A 26,889-nucleotide genomic window follows, 5' to 3' on the forward strand; every position below is an offset into this window, starting at 1 on the left:
ACTGCAACTACAAAGTAGACTGTGTGCAGGTAGGACACGGTGCACAGACACATGCTGCGTCTCTTCCACCTGATTGGCCTGGTTGTCAGAGGTTGGACCCCCACTGATCTGATATTGATGGCCTTTCCTTAGGATGCTTCTCTGGCCAGAGTGCGTGCAACTTCGTTCACTTAATTCAGGATAATTATCTCTGAAGTACTGCAGGTCTGGTGTCAGTGTTCCCAGTCTGGGATTTATAATTGATAAGAGCGGGCTTGGCTAGTAAGATGCTATCTTCTAAACAGGGTTCCTAGAGGTGGACAAGTAAGTTCCTCTAATGTAAGCAAGCTAAAGAGAATCTGTCGTCATAAAATGCTGTGCAATCTGTAGACAGTATATAGAGCAGGAGGAACTGATTAGATTGATAAGTAGTTTTGTGGGAAAAGAAAATTCTATCAATCACTGGTAAAAACTGAATGGACCATCCTTACCTCCAAAAAGAGCTGATATTTCCATGTGTAAATTTCAGGTTTTACAATGGCAGTGACATAATGGGGCAAGCGATAAATGACCACTGTCAGCAATGGCAGATCTGTTCATTGGCCTCATGCCTCATTTATTATCCCAAAAGTTATGTTTTGCACACTGGCAACAACTTTGTCCATTTGGGTGTGACAGCACCACCTGCCGTGCTGAAAACCCTCTGTGATGACACTGGATGTTGGACAACACAGTACAGCAAGAGAAAACTGGGCTAATTCCAGTCAGTGTTCCAATCTGCCTGTCCAGAAGTCTATGGGGTTCAGGGAACATGGTATTTCACCAGAGAGGCCACAGTCCAGGTAGGACTAAACCTGGTTGTTCAGAGGGTATGTATGCATTTGCTAATTTGTGTCAGCCTGGGACGGCACATGAAGAAAAGAAAAAAAACTGCTCTATCATGTTGATACTGAACTGCATCACTTTCGCCAACAGGAAAACATTTCCCCTTTTTGCTTTGATAGGGTCTAAAAGCATGACTATCCAGTAATCGGACTGCTTCATGCTAACCATTTATCTATCAGTACATAAGCAAGCATACAGCTTGCCATGCTCGCTATCATGTCTGGCGACCCCTTTCAGGCTCCGCCCCCTAACTGAGATGATTGTTCATCATGGCCAGTGTTGTCATCTGCAGCAGAAGCCTCTTCCTCCTGCTGCTGCTGCTGCTCCTCCTCCTCCAATGGTAGCTCCACTTCCTTCTCCATGGGACTTTCTTGCTCGTATCTTTGGGGGACACAGAAGACTATGGGTATAGCTGCTGCCACTAGGAGGCGACACTAAGCTGAGAAAGTGTTAGCTCCTCCTCTCAGCTATACCCCTCCTGCAGACACGGAGTTAATCAGTTTTAGCTTGGTGTCCATAGGAGAGAGACATCAGCTCTGCAGGTCCTGTCTTTTTATTTTTTATTTTAAAGATAATCCTATATGGAGTAGAATTATTCCCCATTTACCTGCCTGGCATGCAGCGGGATGCCCCCTAACATTCCTAGCAACCAGAAAAGGTGGAGTGGAGGACCACCAAATCCTCCAGAGCTTGCCAGCCATATGCCTTCAATACCCTGTCACCTGTCCTCCCCCACCAAAGGAAGAGACCCGGAGGCTGAAGGTGCCTGCTGGAATCGAGGTCGGACAAGCCACTACTCTTCTGAGAATGGGAGGGGAGTATAATAGACTCCTCCCTCCCGGTCCATCCATGTGTATAACTGTTGTCCCCAGCAAGCCTATTGGAGTGTTCCCCAAGTGAACACAGTGGAAAAGATTTTCCCTGTAAAATCTAGTTTTCCCCTCTAGCTGTTGGCACCAATCCCGGCCCCATCACCTTCCTCCTGGGCCCTTCAGTGCATTCCTAGTGGTCGCATGCCTCCTGGGGTGGTCGCTGATTTTCTCCTCTGGGCATAGATATGCCCGTTCCCGGCCTCTGTCCCCCAATGGGACTAGCGTTCCCTCCCCGCAATGCCGTTGCGGCCGGAAGTTCTTCTGGTCAGCCCCGCTTCTACACGAGGCCCCAGCTTTGCGGTCTACTAGGTGCACCTTCTAGATGGTTCAGGGGTGGTGGGGGAGCAAACTGAATTTTCCGGGCACTAAATTTTCACGCCCATGCCTTCTCTCCTCCAGCTGCCAGCTGAGCTCTGTCCCCAACCTCCTGCTTAACCCTTTCCCTGCCTCTATACTTACGGGTTATCCTATACCTGAAAATGGTTAATTGTAGGATTCAAGTTGCCATGTTTTTTATAGCATTATGTATGTAGTTTAACATAAAAAATAAATTAATAAATTTAACCCTTGGAGCTACCCGATCCTGTTTTGGACAGAGTTCCCACCGATCTTCCCTGTCATTTTTACCATGTCTGCCAACAAGGACCATACTAGCTGAACTCCCTTCCGTAGGCGGTGTTCTTGCCACTACCGCTAGATACAATACGTCCTGTAGTATTATCCTCCTTCAATAGGTGGGGTAATCCCACTACCACTGGACCCTATATATCCTGTAGCATTACTCTTTCCATCGGCGGAGTACTTGCAATACTAGTGGATACGGTACACACTGTAGCATTATTCTCCTTGCATTGACGGAGTAATTGCACTACTGCTGGATACCGCACACTCTGTAGCGTTGCCCCCTTCCATAGGCAGAGTAATTGCACAACCACTGGATACTGTACACCCTTTGGCATTACCTTCCTTTCATAGGTGGAGTAATTGCACTACCACTAGATACTGCACTCTCAGTAGCGTTACCCTCCTTCCCCTGGCGAAGTAATTGCACTTCCACTGGATACTGTACATACTGTCTCATTACCCTCCTTTCTTAGGTGGAGTAATTGAACGTCCAGGAGATACCACATGTCCTGTCACATTACCCTCTTCCGCAGGCGGAGTAATTGCACTACTGGATACTGTACATCCCATCACATTGCCCCCTTCTATAGGCAGAGTATTTGCACAGCCACTGTATATCCTGTAGAATTGCCTTCCTTCCATAGGCGGAGTTATTGCACCACCACTGCATACAGTACATCATGTCATAATACGCTCCTTCCATAGGAGGAGTAATCCCACTATCAATGTATACAGTACTTCCTGTTGCACTACTGATGGATACTGTACTTACTTTAGCATTTCCCCCCTTCAACAGGTGGAGTATTTGTGTGTTGGTGTTGGGGCCTACGTGGCAGCCTCTGTCGTCCCAGGGTGTTGCCCCACGACACATCTTCCCTCGTGCCTTGAGTCCCTTTGAGTAAAACGCATTCTACTGTATTCCTTGACATTGGTACCTTAAATAGGTGCACTGGTTACCAGTTTTTTTGCTTCTTAGGTGGAGTATTGCTCTAGCACCAATTTATGGTGGCTACTACTGTACGACCTACTTCCCAGATGGAGTCTGTACTCTGGCCCTAGAGGCCGGGGTTGTTACGGTCTGGCCTCATTCTGTGAGGATCTTTGCCTTAGCCATGGACTCTGTGTCTGTGAAGGTTCTCATTTATCCAGGTCATGGTATATCTGTAAAGAATAAATCAAGGCAACTGGACTTACTGTAGATTTCTTGAAAACGTTTCACTCGTTCTTCCAACGAGATTTCTCAATTCTGAGTGACTGTACAAGAATTCTCTGGGAATAAATATGTAACTGAATCAACATCTGGTAATTATACCCAGCAGGGGGTCAGCGGTCATTATACCCAGCATGGGGTCAAAGGTGTTGATGTCATTATCCTAATTGGAGTCAGTAGGTGATGATGACCTCCCAGAAAAAGGTGTCAAGACTGCATTGTATGTGGCAGACAATAGATGTCTAACCCCAGACCCCCCCCCCCCCCCCCCCCCCCGCTTCTATTCAAGCTTGGCTTCTCCATTTTTACGTAGATGGCCTCCGTCACACCTCGTTTGTACCAATCGGCCTCCTTATCCAAAACACGTACTTGACTGTCTTCAAAGTTGTGACCTGTTTCTTTTAGATGTAAGTACACGGCTGAATCTTGACCAGAGGTTTTGGCTCTTCTATGCTGAACCATACGCTGATGTAGTTGTTGTTTTGTTTCGCCTATATACAGTTCTGAGCATTCCTCATTGCACTGGACTGCGTACACAATGTTGTCCATCTTGTGTTTAGGCGTTGGGTCTTTTGGGTGAACCAGCTGTTGCCTCAGTGTGTTGCTGGGTTTAAAGCAGACAGGGATATATGTTTTATTAACAATCCTTTCAGTTTCTCAGACACCCAGCTACATATGGATAAACATATCTTGAGTCTGTCATGCTTCTCCGCCCTCACTGGTTGAGGGCTTCTCGCCCTCCGCTTTCAGCAGTTGAAGCCTTGAAACGAACTATCAGTTCAGCTGGAAGAGGACCTGACTTTGCAGCTACCCACTGAAACGTCGAGGAAAGTAGCAGATTTCACAGTACATGCATAGCTAGCTCAGCAGCACTATGAGCAACGGAGAGGCAGAAGAACAAGTTCTGCATTTTGTTATCCCAAACTGCAAAACAGCCATACCCAGTGAGGAACTGACATGGATGTCCTTGCTAAAGGGTTGAATTTCGCAATCACACCAAGAACCATAACAATAGTTGATATTATTTCAGCCACTGAAGCCTCAATCCACAGCAACAAAGTACCACAGGGTGAGGCTAAACTACTTCGCCTTAAAGTGTCTGCAGCTCTGGCCAGTGCCAAACCACCTCCTTCAAACTTGACTAGAGAAGAAAGGAAGGCGGTTACATCCCTGAAGAAAGACACAAACAGCACCATCCTGCCTGCGGATAAAGGAAGATGCACGGTTGTACTTAATACATCTGACTACGATGCGAAGGTGACCACACTCCTGGATGATAACAACACATAGTGGCTACAAGAAGAAGGTTATAGAACTACTACAACAACTAGAAAAGGACAAAATCATTGATTGGGCCATGTATTATCGCCTCTACCCTGGGGAAGCCCCTCCATGTATTTATGGACTTCCTAAGATACATAAGGATGGGACCCCTCTCAGGCCAATTGTCAGCAGCATCAACTCTGTTACCTACAATGTGGCAAAATACTTAGCCAGAATCCTAGCGCCCTTGGTTGGAAACACACAACATCACATACAGAACTCTCAGGATTTCACCACCAAAATCCAGAACTTGGTATTTGGCACAGAAGAAACAATGGTCTCCTATGATGTTACATCCCTCTTCACCTGCATACCCACTACAGAGGCAATTGAAACAGCCAGGAAACAGTTGCTACTAGACAACACCTTATGCTGCAGAACAGAACTTAGCCCAGACCAAGTGTGTGCCTTACTGGACCTTTGTCTGAGTACCGCCTACTTCAAGTATAAGGACAAGTTCTACAAGCAAAAACATGGCTGTGCTATGGGATCGCCAGTCTCACTTATTGTAGCGAACCTGTATATGGAGGAAGTAGAAAGGAAAGCCCTGACCACTTTCATGGGAATTACAGTGTCATTGGTTCAGATATGTGGATGACACTTGGGTTAAAATTCATAAACAAGAGTTACAGGCTTTCACCGACCACATCAACTCAGTGGATCATAACATCAATTTCACGTGGGAAGATATGCAGAACAACAAACTGCAAACTGGAGTTTCTGGACTGTCTTATAACAGTGGAAGAGGGAAGGAAGCTGGGAATAGAGGTCTATCGAAAACCAACACACACAGACCAGTACCTGCTATTTGATTCCCACCATCCTCTAGACCACAAACTGGGAGTCATCCAGACTCTAAACCACCAGGCAGAGAAAATCCCCACCAGCTCAGAGGCCAAGGAATTCAAACACCTTAGAGGGGCACTTAAAACTTGAGTATCCAGATTGGGCCTTTGTCAAAACAGAAGGAAGGAGAAGAAAGCACCAAGACTACCAGTGAGGGCGAGAAGCATGACAGACGCAAGAATATGGTTATCCCATATGTAGCTGGGGTGTCTGAGAAACTCAAAAGGATTTTTAATAAACATCACATCCCTGTCTGCTTTAAACCCAGCAACACACTGAGGCAACAACTGGTTCACCCAAAAGACCCAACGCCTAAGCACAAGATGGACAACATTGTGTACGCAGTCCAGTGCAATGAGGAATGCTCAGAACTGTATATCGGCGAAACAAAGCAACAACTACATCAGCGTATGCATAGAAGAGCCAAAACCTCTGGTCAAGATTCAGCCGTGTACATACATCTAAAGAAACAGGTCACTCCTTTGAAGACAGTCAAGTACGTGTTTTGGATTAAGGAGGCGGATTGGTACAAACAAGGTGTGAAGGAGGCCATCTACGTAAAAATGGAGAAGCCAAGCTTGAATAGAGGCGGGGGGTTAGACATCTATTGTCTGCCTTATACAATGCTGTCTTGACACCTTTTTCTGGGAGGTCATTATCACCTACTGACTCCAATTAGGATAATGGCATCAACACCTTTGACCCCATGCTGGGGTATAATGATCTCTGACCCCATGCTGCGGTATAATTACAGATGTTGATTCATTTACATATTTATTCCCATGAAAATTCTTGTACAGTCACTCAGAATTGACGAAGATCGTTGGAAGAACGAGTGAAAACGTTTTCAAGAGATCTACAGTAAGTCCAGTGGCATTGATTTATTCTTTACAGACATAGACTCTGTGGCTACTCCTGTTCTGTGGCTACTACTGTATGACCCTTTCTCAGGTGGAGTATTTGCGTTTATCCTTAAAATGGCGACAGGAAATGTGTTCCTTACTCTCATCACGCATTCGCACTGGGCACTGCATCTGTGGTTTTTACCACATCAGCTTCCTCCGAGAAAAGGATTTTACAGAGAAGCACAAAAAATCAATTTTTTTTCTCCATGTGGGTCCACAGCAGGCTGCAGTGTAGTCAGCAAGATTCATAAGATGTTCATCTACTAGGGTTGCATCGGGTTTCGAACTTTAGATACCCATTCAATACTTTTACACCGGGATCGATACGATACCGGGATTTGCTGTTTTCCGATATCTGTTAGAGAACATGGCACGCGCTGCCCTCATAATGTTCTCATCAGCCGGCACAGTAGAGAAGGAGGGAGGGACTCCCTCTCCTCCGTGACGTGTCTGCCGCTGGCCGCCAGTTAACGTAGCACTGAAGGGGAGGGGCTGTTGGCCACTACGCCACTGATTAATATAATTAACCTCTTAATACCAATGCGGGAGCTGGCTGTGTGGCCTCAATAACTGCACGGCAATCTCACCGAATCACGTCTGCTAACCCCTCAGGTGTCGCAGGTGTCATGAGGTGTTAATAGACACGGCTGGTGGGATCCCTGTCAGTGAGGGCGGTTGCCAGCTGTGTGATACAGCCGGCACCTGCTGTGTACATTTGTATTAAGGGATTAATTATATGCAATGAACAGCAGTGCCCCCCATTGTTGGCACAGTGGCCATAGGTCCCCCCTCCTCCTCAATATATTAATTGATGGCAGTTTTCGATCGGAGCCCCAGCTGTGAAATCACGGGGCTCTGATCGGTTACCATGGCAGCAGGACGCTATTAAAGCCATCCATGGCTGCCATGGTAAGCTCCCTGCTGCTATGTGCTCAAAGCGCAGGGCAGCAGGGACAGTGTAAAATCCTTTTCACCCTAATAGAACTGTATTAGGCTGAATAGGACAAGCGTTCCAGCCCCCTAAAGGGGCTTATAGTTATTAAATAAAAAGTAAAAAAATATTAAAAGTTTAAATTGCCCCCTTTCCCAATTTTACATATAAAATAAATAAGCAATAATAAATAAACATTTTATTTGTTGCCATGCCCTAAAAAGTAAGGACTTTTAAAATATAAAAAAATGTATCCTATGCGGTAAACACCGTAACAGGAAAAAAAAAAACACGCAATTGGCCTTTTTTGTCACCTTTCCCCCCCAAAAAATAGTATAGGACTGTTCTATATGGGCTGGCCGTCCCATAAAATGCAGAATGTACGCAGCTTTTTCTGGTGCATGACAGTCATTTACCACTTTGCGCTTCTTGAATTGATGCTCCAGCATATGCAAGGTGGAATTCCAATGAGTTGGAACTTCGCAGATCACAGTACTTTTTCAAAAAGCATTGCACCACTAAATTTATCACACGTGCTATGTAGGGAGTGTTATTTTCCCCAAATGCAGTGCTGCCACAATGTCGCGGACCACCTTGCTAGGTTGCAGTTGGTGGGGAGACAGTCAGCAGTTTGTTTGGATCATCTGCAAAAGTGCATGAAGCAGCATTGTGTGGCTACTCTTTCTCTTAATCAGCTCTAACACAGGCAACGTGTTTCTTTACCTATATGATAGGATCGAGAGGGAGTGGAAGCAACGCTGTGCTGTATTTCTGTTGGGGACGGGAGGATGTCCATTTAGAAGGATGTTGAGGAGGGGGATAAGCAACTGATGTGGCCTGTCGATAGGCCTCATTGCTGTGGTACTGCGTCGCCATTGCAAAAAAATTAAAAAAAATTGCCCCATTGGGCAGTGAAAGACATGTACTTTCCGTGCCTGTAACAGCTACTCCAGTTGTCCACGGTGGCCTGCACCTTGCCTTACAGTGATAATTGCAAGAAGCGACCACTGTTCTCTGCCACATGTGTACCAGGCAGGGATGACATATTATTTTTTTTTTTTGAGAAATAATGGTGGCTAGGTATCTTTTAGCGAGGCTGAGAGCGCACATTGCCCAAAGGCAGCATATTTCACTAAGTTGTACGACAGCAACTGCAGTGCCAGCAATTTAAACAGGTGGGAATTAAGCTTGCACACCAGCGGATTTATGGGTGCATAGATTGGTTTCCTGGCCACACATTCTCTTACCGATTGAGTGGAGGAGGAGTCTGAGCAGGAGAAGCAGTAACCAATGATAAAGACACTACTGCATGTGGATGTGGATGTGGCCTGGCTGCTGCAAAGGAGAACTGAAGAAGTAAACTCTTGTTTCGATTGCTGGTGGCCAGTTCTATTTTCCCACTAGAATAAATGCTGCTTCAAGTGCTGCAACAACCATGGTGCCTATGTTTGTGTGCCCACAGCTTATTTATATCCTGTAGATCTTGCTCACAACAGTACTTTTGTCTGCTAGCACTGTGGGGAAAAAAATTGTCAAATGGGAGCTTGTGGCAGCTGAACTTCGCTTGGGTTTTTACACATTTTGAACCTGCGCCCACAGTATCCCCAGCAGCACCAGATCCATAATGGAGTCAGATATGCCTTTAAGAGGGTTTTGTTTGAGGTTTTGGCCATACATTGTCTTATTGCTGCTCAGCAGTCAGCACCCTTATCTGTCTCCCAGGTCCAGTGCAATACAAAATCATGATCGTAGTCCTCACTTTCCCTAACACTTTTATCAGACTGTGATGTCATCAAGGGCTCCTAGGCCCCCCTCCCGACCCCCGGCTGTGTTTTTGCCCTTAGTGCTACTGTTGCTACCACTGCCAGCACTGTGGCTGCAAGTGCCACTACAAACACCACCAACACATCTATTTGGACTGCCACCAACATGCACAAATCATCACCAGGGAGACCATCTTAAAGAGTAACTAAACTTTTCTAATAATTTTTAATATGTTGTCCGTAATCCCCTAAAAGAATTTTCAAATATACTTTATTAATCTTCTATTTTTACGATTATACTTTTAAATCCCTAAAGCGCACCATTCAGTGTGAGCTTAAAACTCCGATCTCCGTACACTGCTAACGGCTCAGTGGTGTACGGAGTACTCATTTTATGAATGGGCAGCAGCAGCGCAGGGAGTACAGGCAGGAGCGCACATTGCTGCTCCTGCCTGTGCTCCCTGGACAATTACTAACTCTTGGCATAGCACATGGGTACCCTGTACCCATGTACTATGCCAGGCGGAGCGGAGCGGCTCCTGCTTATGCCTGGCCTGCTAAGCTAAGAGAGAGCTGACATGGAGTTCTTAGCTTAGCAGAGCAAGCAGGGGCCCGCTCCACTCATCTAATGCTGGTATAGTACATGGGTACAGGGTACCCATCTGCTATGCCAAGAGTTTGTAATCCTCCTGGGAGCACGGGCTGGAGCAGCAATATGCGCTCCTGCCTGTACTCCCTGCGCTGCTGCTGCCCATTCATAAAATGAGTACTAAGTTTTAAGCGCACACTGAATGGTGCGCTTTAGGGATGTAAAAGTATAGAAGAATAGAAAACTAATAAAGTATATTAGAATTTTTTTTAGGGGATCAGTGACAACATATTAAAAATTATTGTAAAAATTTTGTTGAGTGTCTTTCATGGCACATGGGTTATTGTTGCCTCCTCTTTAACCACCTCAGCCCCCAGTGCTTAAACACCCTGAAAGACCAGGCCACTTTTTACACTTCTGACCTACACTACTTTCACCGTTTATTGCTCGGTCATGCAACTTACCACCCAAATGAATTTTACCTCCTTTTCTTCTCACTAATAGAGCTTTCATTTGGTGGTATTTCATTGCTGCTGACATTTTTACTTTTTTTGTTATTAATCGAAATTTAACGATTTTTTTTGCAAAAAAATGACATTTTTCACTTTCAGTTGTAAAATTTTGCAAAAAAAAACGACATCCATATATAAATTTTGCTCTAAATTTATTGTTCTACATGTCTTTGATAAAAAAAAAATGTTTGGGTAAAAAAAAAATGGTTTGGGTAAAAGTTATAGCGTTTACAAACTATGGTACAAAAATGTGAATTTCCGCTTTTTGAAGCAGCTCTGACTTTCTGAGCACCTGTCATGTTTCCTGAGGTTCTACAATGCCCAGACAGTACAAACACCCCACAAATGACCCCATTTCGGAAAGTACACACCCTAAGGTATTCGCTGATGGGCATAGTGAGTTCATCGAACTTTTTATTTTTTGTCACAAGTTAGCGGAAAATGATGATTTTTTTTTTTTTTTTTTTTTTTCTTACAAAGTCTCATATTCCACTAACTTGTGACAAAAAATAAAAAGTTCTATGAACTCACTATGCCCATCAGCCGAATACCTTGGGTCTCTTCTTTCCAAAATGGGGTCACTTGTGGGGTAGTTATTACTGCCCTGGGCATCTAGGGGCCCAAATGTGTGGTAAGGAGTTTGAAATCAAATTCTGTAAAAAAATGACCTGTGAAATCCGAAAGGTGCTCTTTGGAATATGGGCCCCTTTTGCCCACCTATGGCTGCAAAAAAGTGTCACAATCATCTGGTATCTCCGTACTCAGGAGAAGGTGGGGAATGTGTTTTGGGGGTGTCATTTTACATATACCCCATGCTGGGTGAGAGAAATATCTTGGCAAAAGACAACTTTTCCCATTTTTTTATACAAAGTTGGCATTTTGACCAAGATATTTATCTCACCCAGCATGGGTATATGTAAAAGACACCCCAAAACACATTCCCCACCTTCCTCCTGAGTACGGAGATACCAGATTGTGTGACACTTTTTTGCAGCCTAGGTGGGCAAAGGGGCCCATATTCCAAGAGCACCTTTCGGATTTCACAGGTCATTTTTTACAGAATTTGATTTCAAACATCCTTTACCACACATTTGGGGCCCCTAGAATGGCAGGGCAGTATTAACTACCCCACAAGTGACCCCATTTTGGAAAGAAGACACCCCAAGGTATTCCGTGAGGGGCATGGCGAGTTTCTAGAATTTTTTATTTTTTGTCACAAGTTAGTGGAAATGATGATTTTTTTTTTTTTTTTTTTTTTTTTTTTCATACAAAGTCTCATATTCCACTAACTTGTGACAAAAAATAAAAACTTCCATGAACTCACTATCCCCATCAGCGAATACCTTGGGGTCTCTTCTTTCCAAAATGGGGTCACTTGTGGGGTAGTTATACTGCCCTGGCATTCTAGGGGCCCAAATGTGTGGTAAGGAGTTTGAAATCAAATTCTGTAAAAAATGACGAGTGAAATCCGAAAGGTGCTCTTTGGAATATGGGCCCCTTTGCCCACCTAGGCTGCAAAAAAGTGTCACACATCTGGTATCTCCGTACTCGGGAGAAGTTGGGGAATGTGTTTGAGGTGTCATTTTACATATACCCATGCTGGGTGAGATAAATATCTTGGTCAAATGCCAACTTTGTATAAAAAAATGGGAAAAGTTGTCTTTTGCCAAGATATTTCTCTCACCCAGCATGGGTATATGTAAAATGACACCCCAAAACACATTCCCCAACTTCTACTGAATACGGAGATACCAGATGTGTGACACTTTTTTGCAGCCTAGGTGGGCAAAGGGGCCCATATTCCAAAGAGCACCTTTCGGATTTCACTCGTCATTTTTTACAGAATTTGATTTCAAACTCCTTACCACACATTTGGGCCCCTAGAATGCCAGGGCAGTATAACTACCCCATAAGTGACCCCATTTTGGAAAGAAGAGACCCCAAGGTATTCGCTGATGGGCATAGTGAGTTCATGGAAGTTTTTATTTTTTGTCACAAGTTAGTGGAATATGAGACTTTGTATGAAAAAAAAAAAAAAATCATCATTTCCCACTAACTTGTGACAAAAAATAAAAAATTCTAGGAACTCGCCATGCCCCTCACGGAATACCTTGGGGTGTCTTCTTTCCAAAATGGGGTCACTTGTGGGGTAGTTATACTGCCCTGACATTTTCCAGGGGCCCTAATGTGTGGTAAGTAGGTAAATGACCTGTGAAATCCTAAAGGTGCTCTTTGGAATGTGGGCCCCTTTGCCCACCTAGGCTGCAAAAAAGTGTCACACGTGTGGTATCGCCGTATTCAGGAGACGTTGGGGAATGTGTTTTGGGGTGTCATTTTACATATACCCTTGCTGGGTGAGAGAAATATCTTGGCAAAAGACAACTTTTCCCATTTTTTTATACAAAGTTGGCATTTGACCAAGATATTTATCTCACCCAGCATGGGTATATGTAAAATGACACCCCAAAACACATTCCCCAACTTCTCCTGAGTACGGCGATACCACATGTGTGACACTTTTTTGCAGCCTAGATGCGCAAAGGGGCCCAAATTCATTTTAGGAGGGCATTTTTAGACATTTGGATACCAGACTTCTTCTCACGCTTTGGGGCCCCTAGAATGCCAGGGCAGTATAAATACCCCACATGTGACCCCATTTTGGAAAGAAGACACCCCAAGGTATTCAATGAGGGGCATGGCGAGTTCATAGAAATTTTTTTTTTTGGGCACAAGTTAGCGGAAATTGATATTTTTTATTTGTTTTCTCACAAAGTCTCCCGTTCCGCTAACTTGGGACAAAAATTTCAATCTTTCATGGACTCAATATGCCCCTCACGGAATACCTGGGGGTGTCTTCTTTCCGAAATGGGGTCACGTGGGGTATTTATACTGCCCTGGCATTCTAGGGGCCCTAAAGCGTGAGAAGAAGTCTGGAATATAAATGTCTAAAAAATTTTACGCATTTGGATTCCGTGAGGGGTATGGTGAGTTCATGTGAGATTTTATTTTTTGACACAAGTTAGTGGAATATGAGACTTTGTAAGAAAAAATAAAAATAAATTCTGCTAACTTGGGCCAAAAAAATGTCTGAATGGAGCCTTACAGAGGGGTGATCAATGACAGGGGGGGGTGATCAATGACAGGGGGGGGTGATCAATGACAGGGGGGGGTGATCAATGACAGGGGGGGGTGATCAATGACAGGGGGGGGTGATCAATGACAGGGGGGGTGATCAATGACAGGGGGGGTGATCAATGACAGGGGGGTGATCAGGGAGTTTATATGGGGTGATAACCACAGTCATTGATCACGCCCGTGTAAGGCTTCATTCAGACGTCCGTATGCGTTTTGCGGATCCGATCCATCTATCAGTGCATCCGTAAAAATCATGCGGACATCTGAATGGAGCTTTACAGGGGGGTAATCAATGACAGGGGGGGTGATCAATGACAGGGGGGTGATCAGGGAGTCTATATGGGGTGATAACCACAGTCATTGATCACGCCTCTGTAAGGCTTCATTCAGACGTCCGTATGCGTTTTGCGGATCCGATCCATCTATCAGTGCATCCGTAAAAATCATGCGGACATCTGAATGGAGCTTTACAGGGGGGTAATCAATGACAGGGGGGTGATCAGGGAGTCTATATGGGGTGATAACCACAGTCATTGATCACGCCCCTGTAAGGCTTCATTCAGACGTCCGTATGCGTTTTGCGGATCCGATCCATCTATCAGTGCATCCGTAAAAATCATGCGGACATCTGAATGGAGCTTTACAGGGGGGTAATCAATGACAGGGGGGGTGATCAATGACAGGGGGGTGATCAGGGAGTCTATATGGGGTGATAACCACAGTCATTGATCATGCCCCTGTAAGGCTTCATTCAGACGTCCGGATGCGTTTTGCGGATCCGATCCATCTATCAGTGCATCCGTAAAAATCATGCGGACATCTGAATGGAGCTTTACAGGGGGTTGATCAATGACAGGGGGGTGATCAGGGAGTCTATATGGGGTGATAACCACAGTCATTGATCACGCCCCTGTAAGGCTTCATTCAGACGTCCGGATGCGTTTTGCGGATCCGATCCATCTATCAGTGGATCCGTAAAAATCATGCGGACATCTGAATGGAGCTTTACAGGGGGGTAATCAATGACAGGGGGGGTGATCAATGACAGGGGGGTGATCAGGGAGTCTATATGGGGTGATAACCACAGTCATTGATCATGCCCCTGTAAGGCTTCATTCAGACGTCCGGATGCGTTTTGCGGATCCGATCCATCTATCAGTGCATCCGTAAAAATCATGCGGACATCTGAATGGAGCTTTACAGGGGGTTGATCAATGACAGGGGTGTAATCAATGACAGGGGGGTGATCAGGGAGTCTATATGGGGTGATCAGGGGCTAATAAGGGGTTAATAAGTGACGGGGGGGGGTGTAGTGTAGTGTAGTGGTGCTTGGTGGGACTTTACTGAGCTACCTGTGTCCTCTGGTGGTCGATCCAAACAAAGGGGACCACCAGAGGACCAGGTAGCAGGTATATTAGACGCTGTTATCAAAACAGCGTCTAATATACCTGTTAGGGGTTAAAAAAAACACATCTCCAGCCTGCCAGCGAACGATCGCCGCTGGCAGGCTGGAGATCAACTCTCTTACCTTCCGTTCCTGTGAGCGCGCGCGCCTGTGTGCGCGCGTTCACAGGAAATCCCGGCTCACGCGAGATGACGCGTATATGCGTCGCTGAGCGCAGGGCTGCCACCTCCGGAACGCGAATCTGCGTACAGCGGTCCGGAGGTGGTTAAAGAAAAAAGAAGCTAGGAGGGGCAACGAAGGCAGAAATCATGCATCCGAAAGGCTTTTCTTTGTCCGCAAGGTGGAGGAGCAGGAGAAATGCTGTGACCCCCTGGATCCAAGGTATGGTTTCAGACTCTGGGGGACATCCACATCATCCTGCTGTGACTGAGAGGAGGAGTGAGCCATCCAGTCCACAATGTCATCCTCTGTCACCAATAATAATGGGATGCAAGGGAGACCTGCGGCCTACTACTACGGGCCAGACAGCTGGTGCTGCACTACTACCTACAATCTGACTCTCAGATGACAACGCATGGGTCTTTCAAGTGAAAAGTCACAGGTTTCGTACACCGAATTTTAAACCATTTTAAAATTACAAGTATTTTTGTTTTTGTAATTTGAAGGCAGAGGTGCAATTAAATGTTCTGTGTAAGCACACTGGTATTAACCATTTCCAATGGTAAAAAAAAAATCTGTTTTTGCATTGAAATGGTTTAGCTGTAACTACACTATCTTGAAGTAATACCAAAACAAGTATACTATATACAGATTTTGCAGTAAAACATGTTCACTAACACAGGTATAGTAATGTTTGTTTTTAGTAGTAAAATGTTTTTAGTGTGGGCTGCACTATTGCGCGACTGCCGATCAGTGCTCGACTATTTCCGTCAGAGCCAAAGTATTGAATGGAACAGCGCGTGTGTGATGCGCTTCCCATTCATTTCTATGGTACTTTTGAAAAAAGCCAAGTGGGATACTCTATTTTTTGCACAGTCATAAAAATGAATGTAGAGTGGCTGCACATATGTGGTCCGCTCTTGCTGTTTTAGCTGCAAGTCCCACTATCTATATGGGACATTGATAACCTATCTTAGCGTTATGCCACCAATGCTTGAGATGACCCAACTTCTTCATTCACTTGCCTACCGCCACACAACTTTATACTTTGGGTGATAGGCTGTTAACTGTAACCTGACGAATAAAAGTGCCGTGTTACATTATGATCCACTGTGGCGCTGCATATCGCTGTAACCGTGCTGTCATTGGTCACTGTGGTGACAGTGAGTCAAGTTCTGATGATTGTTACATGTTACAACAATCCCCCGTGAAGAAAAGCTAATATAAAGCCGGCAGGGGTGCTTTCAGCTACGTGAGAGCAACTCCTGCTGGCTGTAAAGTGAACTTTGGTCCTCCTGTCTATGAATTAACCCCTTCTTGTCTTGACACTGGGAGGAAGGGGTAATTCACTTTTTCTTTCTTAAAAAATAAAATTTGTTTTTTTAGCAACAGTATACATGGCGAACTTTGTAACACTTTTTTTCACTTTCATAACTTTTTATTTTAGCTATATTCAGTATATCGTTTTTGGTTGGGGCAGGGTGTAAAATATGTAAACACGCAAAAAAAAATTAATTTATAAAAAATTAAAGTAAAAAAACATAAAATGTGCAAATTTCCCTAAGGTGAATACCTTATGGCAGTGGTGGCGAACCTATGGCATGGGTGCTAGAGGCAGCACTCGGACCCTTCTCTGTGGGCATCGGCACCCTGGAAAAAGTCTATGGTTTACCAATAAGTCTTAGACTTTTCCTGCCATGTCGTAGTTTTATTCCGGCCGCCTCTCGGCATGTTTGCCGCCCCCATTATAGTCAATAGGGCCGGAGCGGTATTCCGGGGGCACGCGTGCACTAACGGCAGCAGGGATCCGACAGGCTGTTCACCCGCCGGAACAACCTGCCAGAGTTCCTTGCCGCTAGTGTGAAACTAGCGCAACTTAAATTTTTGTCTGGAGAGCTCACGTTCAAGACGCCTGGGCCCTGGAAATTTTAACTTCCGGTTACAAGATAGAATTCGTTTCCAGACCTCCGGAACATTTCTTTCCGTCTCATGTCCCGGGGGATCCGGCCCGAGCCTCGGCCCTTTTACAAGCTGTTTCTTCCCTTCTGGTCAGGGGAGTAGTTGTCCCAGTTCCTCTGGAGGAACAGGGGGCAGGTTTCTACTCAAATCTCTTTGTAGTGCCAAAGAAGGAGGGATCAGTGTGTCCGGTCCTAGACCTGAAGCTGTTAAACAAGTCCCTGCGGGTGCGGAGGTTCCGGATGGAATCCCTCCGCTCTGTTATTGCTTCTCTTCTTCCAGGGGAGTTCCTCGCGTCGGTGGACATCCAGGACGCCTATCTGGATGTCCCTATCACAGAATCTCACCACAGGTTCCTGCGCTTCGCCATTGGCGACCGTCATTATCAGTTCATCGCCCTTCCCTTTGGGCTGGCGACAGCCCCGCGGGTATTCACAAAGATCTTGGCGCCGATCATGGCGCTTCTCCGTACCAGGGGCATATCTCTGCTGCCCTACCTGGACGACATTCTGATGAAGGCTTCCTCTCGTCCCCAGGCCGAAGACAGCGTCAGGATCACTGTTCAGACTCTGCAACAGTTCGGCTGGCTGATCAACTTCCCGAAGTCCTCTCTCCAACCTTCCCAGAGGGTGATCTTCCTGGGGATGGTTATGGACACTACTGCAGCCCAGGTATTCCTCCCGGATTGCAAGTTCTCACGGATACGGGAGTCGGTGTCTCGCCTTCTGCATTCCCCGTGTCTCTCCATCCGGGAGTGCATGCAGGTTCTGGGGCTTATGGTGGCCTCCTTCGAGGCAGTCCCCTTTGCCCAGTTTCACACTCGGCCTCTGCAGCAGGCGATCCTGTCCTTCTGGGATCCGCCTTCCTCCTCTGGTTCGCATGAATCTCCCGTGGTGGCTGTCCCCTCAGAATCTGACTTCGGGGAAATCCTTCCTCCCAATCTCCTGGACAGTCGTCTCCACCGATGCCTGTCTCCTGGGTTGGGGCGGCGTTCTCCGGGCTCGGACGGTTCAGGGGGTGTGGTCAGAAGTGGAAGCCCGCCTTCCGATCAACATATTGGAGCTCAGAGCAATTTTCCTCTCTCTGTCTCATTGGACCCCCCTCCTAGCGGGTCTCCCGGTAAGGATCCAGTCGGACAATGCCACAGCCGTGGCCTACATCAATCATCAGGGCGGAACCCGCAGCTGGCCGGTGATGCAGGAGGTGAAGAGGATCCTCCAGTGGGCGGAGGCTCACGTTCCAATATTGTCTGCAGTCGAAAATATTGTCTGCAGTCGAAAACTGGACGGCGGACTTTCTCAGCCGCAACAGGGTGGATCCGGGAGAGTGGTCTCTGCATCCGGACGTATTCGAGGACGTCTGTCGCCATTGGGGCCGCCCGGACGTGGACTTGATGGCGTCCAGGCTCAACAACAACAAGGTTCCCACGTTCCTGGCCCGAGCTCGGGATCCGGAGGCGTACGGGGTGGACGCTCTGGTGTCTCCGTGGCAAGACTTCGCACTCCTCTATGTCTTCCCACCACTGCCTCTACTCCCAAAGGTTCTTCGCAGGGTCACGGGCGCCTGGTTCTCGAAAGGTCACTTGGATGCTGGCGGACGTTCCGTGGCCTCTTCCTCTCAGGGAGGACCTGCTGTCTCAAGGACCTCTCTTCCACCAGAATTTACAACCACTTTGTTTTAACTGCGTGGCTGTTGAGACCACCATCTTGAAGAAGAGGGGCTTCTCGGACTCTGTCGTGAAGACCATGATCAAAGCCAGGAAACCAGCTTCCTCCCAGATATACCTGGAAGGCCTTTCTTGCCTTTTGTGAGAAGATAGGCGTTTTTCTCCTTCATTTCTCCTTTCCGGTGGTCCTCTCCTTTCTCCTTTCTGAGCTCTCTGAAGGGTCAGGTCTCCGCTCTGGCCATTTTCTTTCAGCGCTCTCTGGCTCCCCTAAGTCCGGTGAGGACCTTCCTGCAGGGGGTGGCGCATTCGATCCCTCCATATGTCCCTCCTCTGCCCCCCTGGGATCTGAACCTGGTTCTGTCTTCTCTCCAGGCGGCTCCTTTTGAGCCCCTGAGGGACGTTTCCCTGAGTTTTCTCACCTGGAAGGTGGTCTTTTTGGTGGCCATCACCTCTATCAGGAGGGTATCTGAGCTGGCCGCCCTTTCCTCTAAAGAGCCCTTTTTGGTCTTCCACAAGGACAAGGTGGTACTGCGCCCTGTCCCTTCCTTTTTGCCCAAGGTGGTCTCCGCCTTCCACCTTAATGAGGACATAGTTCTGCCATCCTTTTGCCCCGCTCCAGCGAACCCCAAGGAGCGCGCTCTCCGTTCTCTGGATGTTGTCCGTGCTTTACGGGTGTACCTGTCGGTTACTGCTCCATTTCGCCGCTCGGATCCCCTTTTTGTGGTTCCTGCGGGGTCTTGTAAGGGTATGGCAGCCTCCAAGGTCACTGTGGCTCGGTGGAATCGGTCCACTATTGCCATGGCCTATTGGTCCCGGGGTAGAGTTCCCCCGGCTGGGGTCACCGCGCACTCCACCAGGGCTGTGGGGCCTCCTGGGCTAGGTGCAATCGAGCCTCTACATCGCAGCTTTGTAAGGCGGCCACCGGGTCGTCCTTACATACCTTTACAAAATTCTACCAGCTTGCACTCTCTGGCGTCAGCTGATGCCTGGTGCCCTAGGGCGCAAGTATTGCAGGCTGTGGTTCCTCGTTTTAACCGTGACGTTTTCCCCTCTGGTGGTGCTGGTCTTCCCACCCCATGGACTGCTCTAGGATGTCCCACATGGTCTGTGTCCCCCAATGGATGTGTGAGATAGAGATTTTTTGTGAAACTCGCCTGTAAAATCTTTTTCTCGTCTTTTCCATTGGGGGACACAGCTCCCACCCATTCTTGTCTGTTGCAGGAGCGGTTGGTTCTATTCTATTGGGACCTTATGGTTTTCGGCCCGATTCCTCGGTTCTGTTTTTCTTTATTGATATTGGTTTTTGGTCTCCTTCTCCTACTGCTTTTGCACGCACTGAGGTCCTCCTGTTGGAGCATGGGGGTATAGCCAGGGAGGAGGAGCTGGTTTTTCTTATTTGTATAGTGTCTCCTAGTAATGGCCTAAGCTATTACCCATGGTCTGTGTCCCCCAATGGAAAAGACGAGAAAAAGATTTTACAGGTGAGTTTCACAAAAAATCTCCTTTTCTCCTTTAATATTTTAAGTATATCTTTCATCTAATAGCACAAAAACAAGGTCTAAATTGTCTGTGAAAAGTAAAAAATACATGTAAATTGGCGCAGAAATGAAAATGGTTCCATATGCTAACCATAAAAAAATTGGCCTGGTAAGTAAGGGGAGTAAACGCTCTGGTAATGAAATAGTATTGTCAAGCAGCGGAGAAAATATTTAATTTGGCAGGTTCCTCATAACTTATCCCTTTTTATTGTAATTTATGCTTAAAGGGAATCTTATCACCAGCTACCTTCCTAACTGTTTGCATAGACACATAGCTGTGTGTCACTTGATTAAAATGCTGTCTTTTTTTTGTTGATCCGAGGCTCTGTTCCTGAGTTATACTTTTTCTTAATATGCAGAGTAGTCCCTTGGTGCAATGAGGGTGTCCCCATTGCTCTTGTTACACCCAATCTCTGCTCCAGACCCCACCCTCTCAGCTTTGATTGGCAGGGACAGGCAGTGGCAAAGCAGCACGGTTGCTGCTGGCAACAGAAATAAGCGGTGCTTTTGTGCAACAAGAGCAATAGTAAAACCCTCATTGCACCAAGAAAAAGTGAAAATAATTCTGGAACTCTGGAGATTCAGATCAGCAAAAGAAAAACTGCATTTTAATCGTTTGAACCACAACTGTGTGTCTATGAAAACAGTTGAATAGGCAGGTTGCTGGTGACGGATTCCCTTTAATGAAGAATTCTCATCTCCAATATTGATATAGCATTGAATGGAGAGGTGCCATGCTTGCTAGGCTATTTTCGGAACCCCCATAGCCTTGAATAGTGAGCACACGGTGCATGTGTGGTGTGTTCTTTACTTTAGGGCCCCGTTCTGGAGATCCACCCTGTGTTACCCACACCTATCTGACATTGATGGCATATCCTAGCGATATACCATGAATGTCTGAGATGTACCAACCTGTAAGCAACAAATCACAGCCTTATTATCCAATCAGGCTTCTGTTTTAACCTATCAATACCCAGTTTGTTTCTTAAAATTAAGGACAGCTGAGGTAAGTTTCAGTAATGCAAGATGCACCTTGCATTGGATTTATGTCTGATGGCTGGTTTAGGGCTCATGCACACGACCGTGTGCTGGCCGAGCCCGTGCTGTGGGACGCAAATTGCGGTCCGCAATGCACAAGCAACGAAAGTGGGGCCACAACATGCAAATTGCGGACCTATTCACTTGAATGGGGTCCATGATCCGCATCAGACGGTCCACACCGCAAAAAAGTAGTGCATGCAAGTAAATGGGTCTGCATCTGTGATGCGGTGTGCACAAGGCCAGTGCCCGTGTATTGCAGATCCACTGTATGCGGGCCCCAATACGGCCACGGCCAGGCAACGGCTGTGTGCATGAGCCCTTACTCTGTGACTCATAACAGAAAATGGAGCATCAGTGTAATGGATCTCCTTGCACTCCAACTGGTACCTCCATTGATGGATGCTCCTAGTGCTTCCCGAGGGCTCCAAGCACTCAACTTGACACCATAAGTACTGCAGACCCCACGAACCGCGCAGCTTATTTGGGGTCTCGCCGTTCTCCTACCCACCCTGGACCTACGACAAGGCTCCAGTGGGTGAAACCTCTCTTCTTCAGAGAGCGATGCATGAACAAGCTCTAAAAAAGCTCAATGATTATAAGCCTGGGGTGTATACAGTGTATAGCAATCCCCAGTGTAGATGCAACTTTTTTCCCCACACATGAGACGAGGCTCTATGTTGATGGTAAAACAGGAACTCTTTAATGTTAGCCTTTTATGCAGGTCTCCCAGCATGGGTCACTCCCCTGGGGATCTTGTGAAAGACTGAGACAGTTTTTACATTAGCCAATCACATACATTTACAGTATTGAAACACTACCAGCAATTGTACACAACCCCCCCCCCCCCCTGTCCTGCCTGTGATACAATTAACAAACACAATGGGCTCGGCGTGTGATACAATTACCAAACACAATGGGCTAACTCACTCACAGGCAGAAAACACAAATTTTTCCCCAAAACACAGAAAACACCCAAAGCCCCACATATCCCCATAAATTATACATCTCTGGATAGCTCTAATTGGGGCGAACAATATATCCAGAAATCACCCACAGGGCTCCAGATGGCGACCAGAATGGTCGCCATAGCGACTTAGAATTTACAAATGGCGACAAGGACTTTTAGTCTTGTTGCCATTTGCGATAGACCGGCCGCCGCAGCTCTGCAGTTGGATACAGCGGCGGGGCACCGGAGATGATAGTTCTCTGCCCCGCCACCGATGTTCTTCTCAGCAGCGCAGTGGAGGAGGAGTCTCTCCCTTCCCCCTGTGCTGCTGCCACCGCCCGCCAATAAAAAGAGACACGGGGAGGAGGATGGGAGGGGCTGTGGCCACTGCACCACCAATAAGGATAACTGACCTGTTAATACAAATACAGGAGGCGGGTGCCGGAATCAAATAGCTGGCACCCAACCTCTGACAGGGAGCTGCGATCTGCTGCAGTTAAACCCTCAGGTGCAGTACCTGAGGGGTTAACTGCAGCGGATCGCAGCTCCCCTGTCATGGAGGTCGGGTGCCGGCTATTTGATTCCGGGACCCGCCTCCTGTATTTGTATTAACAGGTCAGTTATTTCATTGGTGGCGCAGTGCGCCCCCCCACACCCCAGTATAATAAACATTGGTGGCGCAGTGCCAATGAGGGTTAAAAAAATAAATAAAAATTAACTCTCCTCCTCCAATTGATCGCGTAGCTGCCGGTCTCCTGTTCTTTCTTCAGGACCTGCAGTGATGTCACTGAGCTCATCACATGGTCCATTACCATTAGTGACGTCACCACAGGTCCTTTTCCTCACAGATGAAGACAGAAGAGAAGCCGGGCTGCGAAAACAAGTGGATGAGGTGAGTTAAATTATTATTATTTTTTTTTAACCTCTCCAGCCCTATTTTACTTAGCATTCTGTTTTAAGAATGCTATTGTTTCCCCTTACATCTACACAACCTTGAACCCAAACCTGAACTTCAGTGAAGAAGTCCGGGTCTGAGTACCACAGTCAGTTTTTCATCACGCGCGTGCAAAACTGAACAACGGAACGCAATCGCAGTCAAAACTGACTGCAATTGCGTACCTACCTGCACGGGTTTGCCGCAATGCACCCGGGACGCATCCGGAGCCAAAACGTGACGTCCGTCTGAAAGAGGCCTAAGGCTACTTTCACACTTGCGGCAGTGTGATCCGGCAGGCAGTTCCGTCGTCGGAACTGCCTGCCGGATCCGCCGATCTGGATGTGGCTGAAAGCATTTGTGAACGCATCCGGATGCGATCCATCTCACAAATGCATTGCAAGAACAGATCCGTCTCTCCAATTGTCATGAGGACAGACGGATCCGTCTTGTATCTTTTTACACATTTTTACCGGTCTGCGCAGACCGGAAGGACTGAGCCGGCATTCTGGTTTTTGAATGCCGAATCCGGCATGTCTTCAGTTTTTTTTCGCGGGAGATAAAACCATAGCATGCTGCGGTTTTATCTTTTGACTGATCAGTCAAAATGACTGAACTGAATACATCCTGATGCATCCTGAACGGATTACACTCCATTCAGATGCATGGGGATATGCCCTGATCAGTTATTTTCCGGTATAGAGCCCCTGTGATGGAACTCTTTGCGGAAAAGAAAACGCTAGTGTGAAAGTACCCTAAAATATTAAGTTTAAATCCCCCTTTCCCAATTTTACATATGAAATATATAAACAATAAATAAATAAACATATTACATAGCGCTGCGTCCGAAAAGTCCAAACTATTAAATTATTAAAAAATATCTCCTATGCGGTGAGCGCCGTAACAGATATAAATAAAAACCATGCGATTCGCCATTTTTTTTGTAATCTTGTCACCCCAAAAAATAGGATAGGACTGTTCTATTATGGGCCGAACGTTTCATAAAATATGCACAAGGCTTTTTTTGGTGTTTTTTTTTTCCCCCGCATGGTATTGAGTATTGCAATACTTTTTTTATGGTGACGAAAGCGAATCCAAATTTTGGTATCGAAACAACCCTACGCCGATCTGATCGGCGTAGCGTTGTCACGATACCAAAATTTGGATTCGGTTTCCATTTGGCAACTAAAAATTTAATTTGGCTCCTAAATTTTTCAGTTCAGGAGCCAATGGCTACTAGGTATTTTTTCCAGGACGTCCCTCCATGACAGCACCCGTGGAGGTTGTCCTATTGGTCTCTGTAGGGATAGGAAGCGAGAGAGATTAAAAGGCACCCCCACTCTCCAGTGTTCTTCCTGTCCCTACAGGGATAGGAGCAGAGAGAAGCCGTTCCCTGCTCTGGGAATGGAAAGGATTTGGGCCGAATCTGGTCGGGGGGTTCTGCCTCTTAGATTCAGGAGGCCTAACGCTAGCACCTCTCGGGGTAGAGGTCCCCTAGCTGTTCCCCGATACCTTTTCCCCTGTACCTCTTTGGCCGCGGTATCGTGGGAAGCCGAGGCCGCTTCTTCCGGTGGGGAGCTCTGGGATCGGCTGCGGCTCCTGCGCTCCTCCTGTGCGGCATGCGGATCAAGTGACCGGAAGTCGCGGTCACATGGGCGGAAGAAGATGGCGGCGCCCAGCTAACGCTAGAGCCGGTGCGGCGGTGGCGTGCAGAGGGGGTTGACTCTTCGTTTGAATGAGTCCCCCCAGGAAGAGAGGAGGCGGAGCTGCGCGGCGACAGGATGGACCAGGTAGGACATAAAATGAGAGGTCTTATGTGTCTGGGTAAGGCATGGAGGTCCAGAATTCAGCTATGCAGGACACTAGCGTGGACATCCCTATCCAGGGTCATGTAAGTGCCTATAAGGTGGCTCATATATCCACTTTTATGCAGTGTATTGCAGATAACGGATTCTCTCTCTTCCTATATAGGGAGAGAGAGACGCTACAGTTAAAAATCCGGGTGAACCAAAAAAAGAAAGCCAAAAGATGTGCTTTATGTTCAAAGAAATTGCCAGAGTCATATAAGAAAGCTTTATGTAGTGACTGTCTGGCGAAAATTCTCAGAGAGAAGCAATCGTCTCTCCTGTCGGACTTAAGAGTGATTGTGAAAGAGGAGTTCCAGGCGGCCAGTTCCAGTATGGTTCAGAAACCGTGCGCTGGTTTCCCTCCTGCAAAAGACCCAGAGTTACTAATGGAGTCAGAGTCTGAAGAAGAGGATTGTATCTTTCAGATATGGAAGATCAGGGCTCGTCATGTTTTGCGGATGATCAAAAAAAATCGGATTTACAGCCGGCAACAAAGAAGTAGTTCCTGGGAACTCTCTTAGATTCGGTAGCTCAGCATTCTTTCCTCCCTCAGGACAAGCAGACCAACATAAGGGAAAGAATAAGCTCCTTCAGATTAAAGGACAAGCGTTCACTACGAGAGGCCATGCATATCCTGGGTCTATTGACATTGTGCATCACGACGGTACCTTGGGCCCAGTTCCATTCAAGAACTCTCCAACGGGAGGTCCTCTCTACCTGGGACAGAGACCACCGATCATTAAACTCCAGGATAGTTCTCTCGGACAGAACAGTAGATTCCCTCTCCTGGTGGTTGATAACAGAGAACCTGTCAAGGGGGGTTCCCTGGAACATGATACCTCTCAGGATAATTACCATGCACGGACGCAAGCAGCCGGGGTTGGGGTGCTCACGTAGAGGATCAGTTTTTTCAGGGCAGTTGGTCCAGTACAGACACCCTAGGTTCATCAAACTTCAAAGAGCTGAAAGCTGTTTGGGAGTCTCTGAAGGCCGCAGAACATCTCCTCACAGGTCATCATGTCAAGGTCTTGTCGGACAATATGACGACAGTCTGTTACATAAAAAGACAGGAAGGGACAAAGAACCCTCATCTTCAGTGGTGAGCGGAGCTCATCTTCAAGTGGGCAGAAAAGAAGGTCTTGTCCATTACAGCCACGCACCTGAGGGGGACTCTCAACTCCACAGCGGACTTCCTCAGTCGGAACAGAGTCGAGCCAGGGGAGTGGAAATTAAACAAGGAAGTATTCCAGATGATTTGTCAGGAATGGGGAAGACCTCAGGTGGATTTATTTGCGTCCAGCAGAAATACTCAGCTGGACTTTTTCTTCTCGACTAGACCCAAGAGGGAGACCGTTTGCGGTAGATGCTCTTTCCCAAAGGTGGGACATGAGTCTAGCTTACGCTTTTCCTCCTTTTCCCCTCACACCATTAATCCTGAAGAAGTTGAGAGCGAGTTCAACTACTCTGATTTTGGTGGCACCAGCTTGGCCCAAGAGAGCCTGGTTTTCAGTTCTAAAAATCATGTCCATCAGAGAACCGATGACCCTTCCAAAAAGACAGGATCTCCTGTCACAAGGACAACTGTTACATCCCAATCTGGACAGACTGAATCTCACAGCCTGGATCCTGAAAGGCAGATCTTAAGAGAGAGGGGACTTTCAGATAAGGTAATCTCAACTCTACAAGGCTGCCGCAAACCCGTCACGGGAGCTATTTATAATAAGATATGGAAGAAATTTTCAACCTGGTTGTCGCAAGATCAGACGGATACCAGGTCTCCTTCGGTGGGTTGCATATTAGAGTTTCTTCAGGAGGGATTTGAT

General features: G+C 46.8%; 1 protein-coding gene across 1 annotated transcript in view; it reads left to right on the forward strand.

Annotated features, from left to right (window-relative positions):
• The window catches only part of ZC3H11A (zinc finger CCCH-type containing 11A), a 231,292-nt gene that overhangs the window by 189,296 nt on the left and 15,107 nt on the right, over positions 1-26,889 (forward strand). The window lies entirely within an intron of this gene.

Source organism: Bufo bufo, chromosome 3 (assembly GCF_905171765.1).
Source record: "Bufo bufo chromosome 3, aBufBuf1.1, whole genome shotgun sequence".
Classification (NCBI taxonomy): domain Eukaryota; kingdom Metazoa; phylum Chordata; class Amphibia; order Anura; family Bufonidae; genus Bufo; species Bufo bufo.